Raw genomic sequence first — 13,335 nt, forward strand, 5'->3', positions numbered from 1 at the left:
GTTCTTTAAGGAGACAGATTATTCACTCAGAAAGAATTAATCCAGTGGGAAGACAAAGTTTTCAGAAGACTAGAGCAGGCCACAAGAGAGATTTTGCAAAACTCTACATGTAGTCCATAAATCTGATTTTCAAACAGAAATTTGGAGGGTTTTTAATTGTATTCATTTATGGTTGAATCAACATTGTAAACATAAAATTTAGAAAAATATATAATATCAGAAAACTGTGCATACTCCAACAATTTAGTATGCAAAAGAATATTTTTTACATATTCATGTGTAGGGCATAGGTATGATAAAGAATAATGGGGATGTTTATCCTTTTGTTCAATTTTGTGTGTCTGCCAGTAGATGGCGGTACCATGTCGAGTGCTGTCAGCTTTTTTTTTTTTTTTTTTCTTTTTTTTTTTCCCCTCAAAGCTGTTTTCTGATATATGTTGGGTACCATAGAGTGAATCTCAGAACAGGAAGCGGAGGCATAAGCAGAGAGGATTCTGGAAAGGTTTCTTTGTTTTCTTGTTCAGAGAGAAAGCAAAGAGGGGGTTGGGGGGGAAGCATTGTAGTTAATATGTAAACCTCTGTGGCCAAAAATTTGAACAACTGCAGGGGAAGGCTCTTTATACTCTAACCATCTTGGATGCGGGCTTTGTTATGCTGTGATCCATAAGGCTCTGTTTCATCAGGTAAGCTGGCAAAACGTTCAATTTTCTGAAACATAGAATTTAACAACCAGATCATTTCTCTTATTTTAAATCATCTTCATGCTGCTATTTTTAACCTAATGTTGTTTTAATGTCAATTACAAGGGCCAAAGGCATCGTTTGATGTGTAAACTGCTTACTATTCCTTTATCTCAAAGGAAGAGCCTCTGTCTAGAAATGGTGACTTATGGTACAGACTAGGCATTACTGAGCTTGTATTTGTGAAACATGTAGATGCCTATGATTCACTGTAGTCAAGAGGAAATATTTTTATTACACAAAGCTAACCTAATTGATTTTGTGGCTATACTTTCTCTATTTAAATGTCCAGTGTGCCTAGTGTTTTTTGAACATAAATGTATAGTGACATTGGGACTATCATTCTCGTGCTTTAGTCTTTTTGTAACAGCTTTGGGAGGCCATGCGTATAGGGAATGATAACAATATAGAGGTGTATAGCTGTTTGAAAAACATTACCATTGGTCTGTAAAATAATCTATTCTCACCAATACTAACCCATTAAAATGAGATTTAACCTTCTAGTATTAAAACTATCCCTAAATACTCCATTATGTGTTATTTTTTATTTTAACATATTCATTTTACATTATTTACCACTTTATTGATTTAAAGGGTATTGTACTCTCTTGATGAGTTATAAGCTTTATATATTTCTGTATTTTTTCTGTGTATATTTTAATAACTGGTTATTATTATCATTATTATTACTATTTATCAAGGAGGGCTACTTGGACAAAAAGCAATTATTTATTTTATAATCTATATTTTCTGCAGTTTCTTTAAAATATTTTATAGAATAATCATAAAGATTGCATTCAATTAGCAATCACATAGAACAGAAAATTATTGGCAGAAAATCTATAAGTATTCATTTAATGAAGAGTTTTAAAAATCATAGAGGTTTTTAAAAAATACAACAGGTGGTATAATGTAACACATGGAGACAAAGATAAAAGTGTATATGCTTAGAAGATTATGCATGAAAACATTTCATCACAATCAGTCCAAGCAGTGAGTGCCCTGTGTGGAATAAAGACCTCTGATTTCAACACGGGTTTCTAGTCAGTACTGGTCAAACCAGCCTAAAAATAGAACTTGCGGCCTCTGCTTTAAAAACAACTATAATCTCTAATGATATGGAAAAATACTGATTTCTCATCCAAGATTTTACCTTGGCTAGCAATAATACTTCCTCTAAAAAATTACAAAATAGTGGTTGCCTCAGAGAAAATCCCTGGGTCTTATATATTTTTGAGCTCCTACCATTGGCTATAAAGAAAACTGTTTCTTTGAAAAGGGTTCCCAGAAAAGGATGCTAATTGGCTTGAGCATATTGTACACTCCAAGCTTCACTACAGGTGACTGAATTTAACTTTGTTCTGTGTAAACACCAGAGCTGGTCTTTCTGAACTGTTTTATATTTATGAATGGATGCTTCTATTTTGTTCCTATTAGTAATATTTTTATCAGTATAGTTGCAAGAATCTCTTAATTCTTTCTATATTTGTAGTAACCATGTGAAGAGCAAATGCATACAGAGTTATTCACCAAATGTGCTCTTTGAAAATTGTTAGAAATCAAACATGTTTCGATTAAATGATGTATCAAATACATTTGGTATCTTATTCTTAAAAAGAACTAGTAGTGACTTCATTTGTTAGGTCAAAAATAATACTGTAATGTACTGGTGTGGTAGAGAAAAATAGGTTGGGCACTGAGCTGGAAGTCTTGATTTCTGATTCAAATTCTGCTACTAATGAGTTTTGTTGCCTCAGAAGGGACACTTGTAAAATATGGAAATGGGAATCAAGGATATATAAGGACACTTTTCATTCATTGTTCCTAATTTATCTGGATTTTCACCAATTGATTTCTCAGCTTAACTGTAATCTGATATATCTCTGATTTTCACTGAGTTTTATATTACCATTAATCTTGTGCTAAACGTGAGGATAGAGAAATAGAGATGTTTAAAGGTCCTTAGCCAGTTCCTTCTGTGGTGGGAACAACCAGAAAGCAACATGGAGAAGCGGTTAAGAGCAATGGCTAGTGGAATGAATCTTATATGTGTGTGTGTGTATGTGCTTGATTCATATACGTGATTGTGTGTGCTTAGTTGCTTCCATCGTGTCCAACTCTCTGCAATCCCATGGACTGCAGTCCACCAGGCTCCTCTGTCCATGGAATTTTTCAGGCAAGAATACTGGAGTGGGTTGCCATTTCCAACTTCAGGGATCTTCCTGACCCAGGGATCGAATTTGTGTCTCTTGCGTCTCCTGTATTGGCAGGTGGATTCCTTCCACTGAGCAACCTGGGAAGTCCCAAATGAATCCTAGGTCCACTATTAACTAACAAAGATTTTAATCTTATGAGCCTGTATCATATCACCTGTATAAACAGGAATGATGATGCTGACATTGCAGCATTGTGTAAATAAATACTGTCTGTCCAGTGTTTATTACATATCCTGGGGCACAATTAAGTGCCAACCCATCCCTCCTCCCCTGTTCACCAACGCTTGCCAAAAGGAACAGGTATTATTTTTTAATGCTGGTGATGGTAGTGCATCTTCTACAACAACAGGAAGAATACAGTGAAACTGCCAAGAAATTCCGTAGTTGAAAAGGGAATAGTTCTTATCCTGGAAGCATGCCCTTGCTGAAACACAACAAAATGTGTTCTCTATAATAATATCAATTAGTGTTAACATCCTAGCCATTTCCTGAATTGCTCATAGAACTCTCATACCTTCTAGAAGACCACTCTTTTGCCAATGATACATTATCATGGACCCCACTTCTAAGGCCTTTTTCTTTTTAACAAAATAGGGGCAAAAGGCTTTATTTCGCTTGTGCTTTAATCAATACAACTATTAGACAGAAGGCCTCTGTGAAGTCAGAAAAAAAATTAGGTTTCACCAAGAATTAATTTCACTATGACCATCAAGTTAAAGAACCTAAATCCCAGAAATGACTGCATGTGTAGGCTGTGTGATCAACTCAAACTATCTACTGTTTAAATAGAATTGATGGTGCAATAAAGGGTGGAAAGTCAAACTGTGCCGGATGAAACTGTTGACATACAGCAAAATCTCTGCTTCTCTACAAAGGATTTTTTCTACAAACCCAGCTTCATGCTCTTGACAGCTGTGTGCTACTGGGATCTTAGGGAGCTAGAGCTGGGAGGTCTTTTCAGCACCCCAGGCCTCCCAATCCTTCCCTTCAACCACCCTAGGCCTCTTTAAACTGACTCAAATAACTGTGATGTCAGTTTCATTTTCATGGCAGCCAAGACGACTTAATGGGCTTATGATTAGACAGATCTGAGATGGCCTTGAGTTTGAGAGTCTTCAAGACACGAGGGGAAAGTTTCTCAATTAGACAGTGCCCTGCTTTAGTCCATCTTCCTGACTCCAGCTCATTCCCAGCTCTTCTGATTCCTTATTTTTAGGGGTTAAATGAAAGCACCCATAAGTGGAAGCATATTAAAAAAACACTTTTTTTCCACTGAGGAATGAAATGTGACTAGATGGTGAAATGTCTTTGCATGAACGGCTGTTCAGATTGCTTTCTTTCTCATCATCATTCATGTATAGGAACACTGTGAACTCACTGAAGGTTGGGAATAATGTTTACCTTGTCATCTAAAATATATTATTCATTCTACCTTAATATTGATGATTGTTTTACCAGTTTTCTAAAACTTGAGGATTAATTTATCCACCTGCTCCTGAAATAAGGACTTCCCTATAGCTCAAATGGTAAAGAATCTGTCTGCAATGCAGGAGACTAGGGTTCGATCCCTGGGTGAGGAAGATCCTCTGGAGAAGGGAATGCAATACACTCCAGTATTCTTGCCTGGAGAATCCCACGGACAGAGAAGCCTGGTGAGTTACAATCCGTGGGGTCACAGAGTCAGATATGATAACACACACACGTAACTCCTGAAATATAATTTAGGATATTAACAGTATACTTCCGTCCTAGGGATCTATTTGAAATTTTTATTAACTTTAATCCTAAATTATCTGTACTTCCACTTGAATTTTACACCATAAACACCTTTAATGGCAATCCTATGTAGAACCTGGTATCCAAACTACAAGTTCTTGAGGTAGGTTGTTCTTTGAGGTAGTTATAAAATCTGGGAAGGATAAAAGCCAATTTTATTGCCTCTTGGGTTGCAAGTTCATATATTTATCTTTGATTAGAAAACTACCACTTTAGTTCAGCTTTACTTGATAATATTTTTCACACTGGGGTGAAGTTAACACATTCTTTGCATACATTTTAATGGGTTTATGTGTAGAGTTAAGAGCAGAATAGTGTTAATTTTCTGTTAATTTTACCTGAAAGTAAGTTAATAAAGAAAATCTTGCTCTCTTGCTAAGCAAAGATGTGCTTGCTGACCTCTCTGATGGGCACCAGCTCTGTAGATATCTGAAATCTGAATCTATGCTCAGACATCTAATTAGCCACAATAGAAGAATTCTTTAAATTTTATATGAATACCTACTCAACTGCATAACAGAAGTTTTAATATGCCTCCTATTTATTGAGTGATTCTTATAATACTCCACCTCTTTTGTCCAGGCTTTGAAGTAAAAAAGGACTTTATAGAGAGAACTTTAAAGAAATTTCTGCTCAAGATAAATGAATAGAGAGTAACTGCAAAGTAACTTATAAGCATGCTTACAAATTAAATCTACCTATTAAACACAAATACAGTGCATATAAACATATGCTAGGTGGTAGCTGTATTAGGGAATTCTCAGGGGTTGTTTTAGTTCAGAGAAACCTTTTAAAAGTTTGGAGTTATTTCTGTAATAGTTGAATTAGGTTTTCATGCTTTTGCAGACTGCATATAGGGAGCCCTGCATGTGATTAAGCTCTGAGCTGGAGGAAAGAGAAAGAAATGATGGTCTTTAAATTTTTAAACAGTAGTTTAATATTGTTTTATTCAATGGGTGATTTCAAAGATGGGAAGTCACTCCTTAAATAACCTTGGCCATTTTCTGCCAAGAAGCTCACTTTTGGGAATTTTAATCTCCTAATATTCAGAAGATACTCTATTCTTACTTCGGTCGTACAGAACATTTTGTCCTTTTCTTTTTCCAAGAGCTTGAACTGGAATAATTCACTAAATCCCAGCTCCTGTTATTAAGTGACATTGCACTTCTGAACCAAACCCCAAATATTCATGCAGAGCTTATTAATAGGACACATTTAATGGGCTCACGCCTCTATTTGAGAACCAATCACCTGTTTGTTAGCTTCTCTGTGTCCTTGCTGTTTTTGCTTGTAACATTTATTTTTCTTTATGTAAATTGCTTTTGCAAAGTATTCTGATGAGACTGAGTACATTCAGCATGGTAGGGCCATAGACAAAGTATTCCAAGCAATTTCATTTCATGGAACTTACACCATGGATGGCATACACTTAAGAATGAATTCTCCAAGAAACAAGCCCAAATTCCTACATGCATGATGCAGGTGAGAGAAATGAGTAAAGCAAGTCAGGTTGGGACTAAAAAACTCCACAGCCCACGTGCTTTCTAAAGAGGGACTGCTCCTAAGGGCCAGGAGACTATTGAATTTAACGATTTTTCCAAAGAAGCTTAAAATCTAGATTTCTTTTTTGAGAAACTTCCCTCTTGTTAAATGTTATCATCTATTTCAAATTATTTACAATATTGGATAGATTCCACAAAGCATACCTACAGGCAGGATATGGCCAAGGGATTTTTGGCCAGGTATTTTTTCCTTTTGCCAATCTAACCAGTATTTTTACCAATAAGGGTAAATAAACTTCATGGAGAAGAAATGGCTTGACTGTATTTGGAGGAAGTGCCACACAGGCACTCATAGTTCCTATCTGCTCCTCCAGGCTTAACTAACTGTCCACCATTTTTCTCTTTCATTTCAAATCTTAGGATGTTCTACATATTCCCTCCCAAAATTCTGTTTTTACTGCTGCTAATTACTTCACTGAATTTTATCTACTTAGATCCCTTTTACTCCCCTTTTTTTTATTGCTATTAATACTTCTCTTGCTATGGATATCTTGTTACGGCTATGCTAGCTGATGAAGTATGTAATATTCTCACTTCTACACTATTCTGAAATTATTGAAATTTGTAGGAAAAACATGTCCCTTAGCTGAGAAAAGATAAAAGATATCATTAATAGAATATTTACATGTCCTTGAGTTAACATGGTCTCAAAGTTCCAAAATATCTTATTAAAGTATCTTTAATCATAGCCATTAATGATGACAACTCAAGTAAACCCATTCTTCATATTAGTTTTCAACAATTTTATTGGGCTCTACTATCAATCTTAATATATCAGTTCCAAAAATTAAAGGACATTATTATATTAGCATTGAAAGAACAGGCAAAAGTATAATACACAAATATATTGCATTCTTTTTCATTGATGTAAAACTTGGTGGTATAGAGAATAAAAATCAAATACATATGTCTGGAATGAGAACTTCTTCACCAGTACATGGAAAATCAGAAAGAAAAAGCAAAATGAAAACTGAAAAAAAAAAAAGTCAGATTTTTTAAACCTCACCAATAATAATAAAAGGAGGGGGAAAAAAAACAGTTTAAAGGAAATAGAGATGCAAACATCTGAGAGAAAATGGAAACAGATAAAACATGATGAGCTTATTCAGAGAGTGGGGCACAGCTCTGGCTACACACTGGAATCATCTGGGAAGCTTCAAAAAGAGCAAAGCTAAAAAAAAAAAAAAAGAGTAAAGCTTGCTCCACCTTAGGCCAATTCAATTCAATGCGCTGGGCTGAGCCTGGGCATCAGTGTTTAAAAGCTCTGCAAGCATAGTTCAAATATGCAGTCAGGTTTGAAAAGCAATTGACTAAAGAAAGATGGAGAAAAACAAGAAAAGCTAGTGAAAGTTTGGCTAGAGAAGTGAAAGACAACTGAGAAATGGCTTTTAGAATAATTTCAAAATTCTAAGAAGTGGGCACGTGTTAAGTTAAAAGACTATGCAAATACTTAAAGTAACAAAAAGTACATTCGTGTCCATTTCCCCTTCGGTTAAAAACACTGGTATTTACTCTATATGTTTAAGCAGTTTTATATTTCAAATTGGTAATTTCCTACCCTTACCTCTATTAGAAAGTTGACTCAGCTGCTGGTTGTGATATATTTTTCAAACTAACAATACAAACAATTGTGCACACTTGGACATAAGCATCCATGAAGTTCAATTTGTACAACCAGAGATTTGCCCTCTTCTTATTCTGTACCTTGTAAATTGTTCCTTTGAAAATTAAGTCTTAAAATCAAATAAGAGTGGTCATTGAAAGATAATTTTTCAAATAGCCAGTTCATTCAATTGGAAACAAAACATTGATTTCAAGTTATTGAAACTTCAATTGTGGCACATTTCGAGGTAAAGCAGATCTGTAAACCAACAAATTATTTAAAGCCAAAGGTCACTTAAAAATGTATTGTCAGAAAGTGGCATTTCTGAGGAAAAATAGTTAAAAATAGTTAAAAAAACTAATAGTTAAGTGGAATTAATAATGAATTGATTTTCCTAAAACGAATTCCATTATGAAGGTGAGTCAGCCTTTTCAACATTTTCTGGGTTAACATCGCAGTTGCTTTTCCATGTTGATTTCCCACAATCCTTTCCACAACTAGGGAGAGTCTGTGGTAGCCTCTATAAAAGCAATCCTCTCCATCCTTCAGAGCAGATTATATCCTAAAGTCTTTCCTCTGGAGAAACATCCTTTAATATTTCTACTTAACTATGCTTTCTTCATGATTTCTACCACTTTTTCAACCAGGTCACGAAAATTATCATCCAATATGAAAGAGCTGTTAAATCTCAGGATGAGAATACATGTATTTTGAAACAGGAGGCTAGTGGTTGCATGGTGAACAGAAGCAACACTATATTATATCTGGGCTCAGTTTATGGTAGACGTCGATGAAACGGTGCTTGGATTCTCAAACTGGGATTAGATCACTGATTTTTTTTTAAAAAATGACATCCTACCTTTATATTCAAAGTACTTAGGTGGTCTACAATAAAAATATAAATAACAAACCAGTAAAATATTAATAAGAATGAACCAGTCCATCCTGAAGGAGATCAGTCCTGGGATTTCTTTGGAAGGAATGATGCTAAAGCTGAAACTCCAATACTTTGGCCACCTCATGTGAGGAGTTGACTCATTGGAAAAGACTGATGCTGGGAGGGATTGGGGGCAGGAGGAGAATGGAACGACAGAGGATGAGATAGCTGGATGGCAACACTGACTCGATGGATGTGAGTCTGGGTGAACTCCAGGAGTTGGTGATGGACAGGGAGGCCTGGCGTGCTGCGATTCATGGGGTCGCAAAGAATCGGACACGACTGAGTGACTGAACTGAACTGAACCAAAAAGAAATGTTTTTTAATGAAAGGTAAAGACACCTTAAATTAGTCAGTGTAGAGAGCAAAAAATTTATGGTTGATATGACCATTTCCTCTACCAACACAGTGACAACTGTGAGAAATAAGTGGATTCTTTGGGGAAAAGAATTCCAATTTGTTATTCAAAAGCATTAAGTATATTTTGAAAAGGGGAAGGGTAATGCTCAGGAGTAAATGAAAAGTGGCAAAGCACATCCAAATCATGATGCAGATCTCTATGCAAATTAGCACGAGTTAAAATACGCCCTGGAAACTGCAGTAGTAAGCTCTCTAATACATTTGTTAAACTTGTTTACTCTGTGTCTCAAAATTATCCTGAGTCATGGTTAAGACACATTTCTTTTAAATATCCATTAAATGTACTATAACTGTATTACATTTGAAACAACACTCTGTGATACAGATGTAACCATAAAATAATACTCACTTTCTCCAATAACCCAGATCCCTCAGGAAAGCTAAATTTGGGAAACTTTATGCATAACAAAATACTTTCTATTTATTCTCAATTTCTTCCTGAATAAAACATTTGAAAACTAAATATCTAAGACATAAAGAGGCACACTTGATTTGGAAACTCTTTGACTTTTTTTTTTCAACATTTGATAGATATTTTATGTTTTCTTGGATTTTTTAAAAATTGAAGTATAGTTGACATACAATGTTGTGTTGGTTTCTGGTGTTTAGCAAAGTAATTCACATATATGTATATGCATTTTTTCTTTTTCATTATAGATTATTATAAGATACTGAATATAGTTCCCTATGCTATACAGTAGGCCTTTGTTGTTTCTTTTATATATAGTAGTTTGTATCTGCAAACTCCTAAATTTATCCCTCCCCTCCCTCTTTCCCTTTTGGTAAACATAAGTGTGTTTTCTGTGTCTGTGAACTGTCTATTCAAGTTTCTGGTAACCTAGAACTGCCCTAAAAAAATAAAGTCTATTATTTTTTTAAAAGGAGAAAGACATTTGAAGAATAAATGAATTCAATGCCCAACTTTGCACAGGCAATTTTATCAGAACCCTAAATTATCCATGTCCTTGAGTAGTTAGTTCAAGTTCCATACTTGAAGAAGTTCTCAGTTCAAGAACACTGTAGAAATGCCACAAATTCCAGCTCTGTCCTTCCTAGCATCTCCTCTGTTCAACGCTTTTGTTTCTCCTTATGATTGCTGCCCTCACTAGCCAGAGTCTTGCTAGATCCTGCATCCTGGGAAGGGCCAGGCAGGCTATGCCTGTCTTGACTCTAATTAGCATATTGGTTGCTGCAATCTCTAAGGAAAATTTTGCATCAAATGTAATTTTCTATTGCCTGTGGCATTCTGGCTTCCTTTAGCCCCAAAAGAATTGAGCTCTGAACAGTATCCCTGCTGTGTTTACATGCAGAGACCCTCCACTGTGTGATCCTGCTGCAATTAAGTGGTAATGTGGGTGCCTGCTCAGTCACTTCGGTCACGTCCGACTCTTTGCAAATTTATGAACTGAAGCCTGCCAGGCTCCTCAGTCCCTGGGATTCTCCAGGCAAGAGTACTGGAGTAGGTTGCCATGCCCTCCTCCAGGGGATCTTTCCAATGTAGGTATTGAATGTCTCCTGCTTTACAGAGTGATTCTTTACCACTGACCAACAGGGAATCCCAAATAAGTGGTAACATCTACACCTAACTCAGGCTGCACACGGAGGTCTTTGCTCTATTTTGGTACAAATGATGTGCTAAGTGGCTGAAGGAAAAACATAGACTCTCTGTTTTCACATTTTCTTCAATGACTGATCGTATTTCATTGAAACCTAGACTCAAAGTTTTGTTAGTTTTTTTTTTTAATTGTTATTTGTATAGAAGATTTTTGATATCACCAATTTAGGAAGAAATTATGTGTACAGAATTGAGTATCTAAATAGAAAAGATGTGAGGGACAATTCTCTTCAGCAACCAACCCTCCAGCTATACTCTTCTCAAGGTATTCATAATATTGATTCATCAAAAAAACATAGCTCAAATCTGAACGAGCACATAGCCCATAAAGTATTCTGAATATGAAGACAGACTCTAAAAGGTATAACACAGCCAACCCCAGTTACATCATTAGTCCAATATTCAATGACCCTTTGAGTTCAGAGTATAAGGCAACTGCTGCACCTTCAGATCACTGTCTCTCAGAAGGGATAAATGTTGGAATACACCAAGCACAGAGTTTCAGTGCTGTAGAGATAAAAGAGGCGCTGCATATCAACTAGTCACATCCCCGCTTCCTTCTCCATAACAGATGTGGACACTCAATACCAAAAACACTGAGCATTCAACATGTCACAGCAAGTGACGTCAAAGCCAAGCCTAGAACTTACAGATTACTTGAGTCACAGGCATTCCCCTATCTGTTTTCTTCTGTCTCTCTTAGGGGCAGGGCATGTTTCTATTGTATTACACTCTCCTCTGCCTCTCCTCTCCATCTTCAAGGTGGTCAGACTCCACAACATTATAACCATCTAGCTGGGGTGGGGTGGGGGAGGGGTGCTGCTGCTGCTGCTAAGTCGCTTCAGTCGTGTCCGACTCTGTGCAACCCCATAGACGGCAGCCCACCAGGGGTGAGGTGGGGATGCTTAAAAGAGAAGCTGCTCAGGCGGCTGGGTTCTGGCTGGGGAAGAACCACAGCAGAACTGCAGCCACACCTAAATAAGTGTGCTCCAGTGGAGTTTACCACTAGCACTAATCTGAAGGCTGATTTCACAGCCTCCCTGCTGCATGCTAGATAACTCTCAATTCCTCTGTAGTTTAAGCCTCAGAGGATGCAGGTTACATATGAAGTAAGCACCACCATCTTGAAGTGATGCAAGTTATACCTCAAGCTCCCTTAGGTTGCCAAGTGAAAAAGGCAATCGACTCAATGCTGGGTTGTGAAAACAGTGTGCTGTCATTTTGATTACAGTCAGTAAACAGTCTGTGGTTGCCTGGAAAGAAACTGCCTAAAGCACAAGTCACCAGCAAGCAGGAGGAGAGACGTGGCTGGGGGCAACTTGCAGGGCTCTCTATTATGGCTGAAGCAAAACTGACATTACGATAGAAATGGATCAAGGGCTGTTTACTAGGCTGAGAACTTTATTTGCTTTCTATTTTCCTTGATGCCAGTTTACTTCAAAATAGAAAGCTTTCTATAATTCTGGATATATTCTGATTTAGATGTTTAAATGTGTTTAAATGTTACCTTCCATGTTTCTCTGTCTCTTACACACACACACACACACACACACACGCAGAAACACACAATGTTCACTTTTGTTTCTTGGTCCAAAATCCTAGGAATTAAAGATGAAAACAACCATCTAACCAAGTAAAACAGAAAATGATAGACAGAGTGTGCCTCTCCCTTTTAGAGCATCTCAGAACAGGGGATTGCCTGCTTTCTTAATTCATTTGTTAGTAGGTTTGATCATTTGGTGGATGGAAAAGGAATAGGAGAAAGGTATACACTGAACCAGCACTCATCACTACAGATATGAGATGAACATATGTACTTTGACAATTTCTAGATGATAACATTAAAAAAAGACAAAAGAAACAAGTGAAATTAAGGTTACTAATGCTGGTTTTTTTTTTAATTTAAGCCAATATCCAAAAATATTATCATTTCAGATTTGGCACTAGCTATAATTTAAGTGTTCAATTCCTACATGTGACCAGAGCTAACACACTGGATAGGGCACTAGCAGAATTTGTTTTAGGTAATAATATTCAGAAGATATCTAATAATATCCTGCTGACTGTGGTAGATAAGCAATAAAATCTTTATCTTCAAGAAATTTAAAATGTAGAAGAAATAAGGCACATCCTTAATAAAAGCAGAAGCCAGAGTATTATAATTATTATATGAATTTTAAAGACAATCTGTGCAAGTTGTTGGAGTTCAGAGGAAGGCAAAACAACTTCTGACTCAGAATTTAGGTATGATGAGCCTTGGCGTATAGGTAGGATTTTAACAGGCAGTAATTGGTGGTGAGTGAGAATTCAGGCAGAGGGAAGGTTTCTGAAAGTCAGAGGCCAGAGACGGGACTTTCGGGGAATGGCAAACATACATTTGACTAGGGAGGAGCACACATGTAGGAGAGCATGTAAGATGAAGCTGGAGAAACAAATCAGTAAATTAATTTTTAGGGAGAGGACCTT

At 36.5% G+C, this 13,335-nt stretch overlaps 1 protein-coding gene across 1 annotated transcript in view; it reads left to right on the forward strand.

The window, feature by feature from the left end:
* Positions 1-476: 476 nt before the first annotated feature.
* The window catches only part of SCN3A (sodium channel, voltage-gated, type III, alpha subunit), a 121,211-nt gene continuing 108,352 nt past the window's right edge, over positions 477-13,335 (forward strand). Inside the window, exon 1 of the mRNA XM_010859020.1 lies at positions 477-683. The gene's annotated coding sequence lies outside the window, so the exon portion shown is untranslated. The remainder of the gene's footprint in view (positions 684-13,335) is intronic.

This window comes from Bison bison, unplaced genomic scaffold, assembly GCF_000754665.1.
Source record: "Bison bison bison isolate TAMUID 2011002044 unplaced genomic scaffold, Bison_UMD1.0 scf7180017864452, whole genome shotgun sequence".
In the NCBI taxonomy this organism is placed as follows: domain Eukaryota; kingdom Metazoa; phylum Chordata; class Mammalia; order Artiodactyla; family Bovidae; genus Bison; species Bison bison.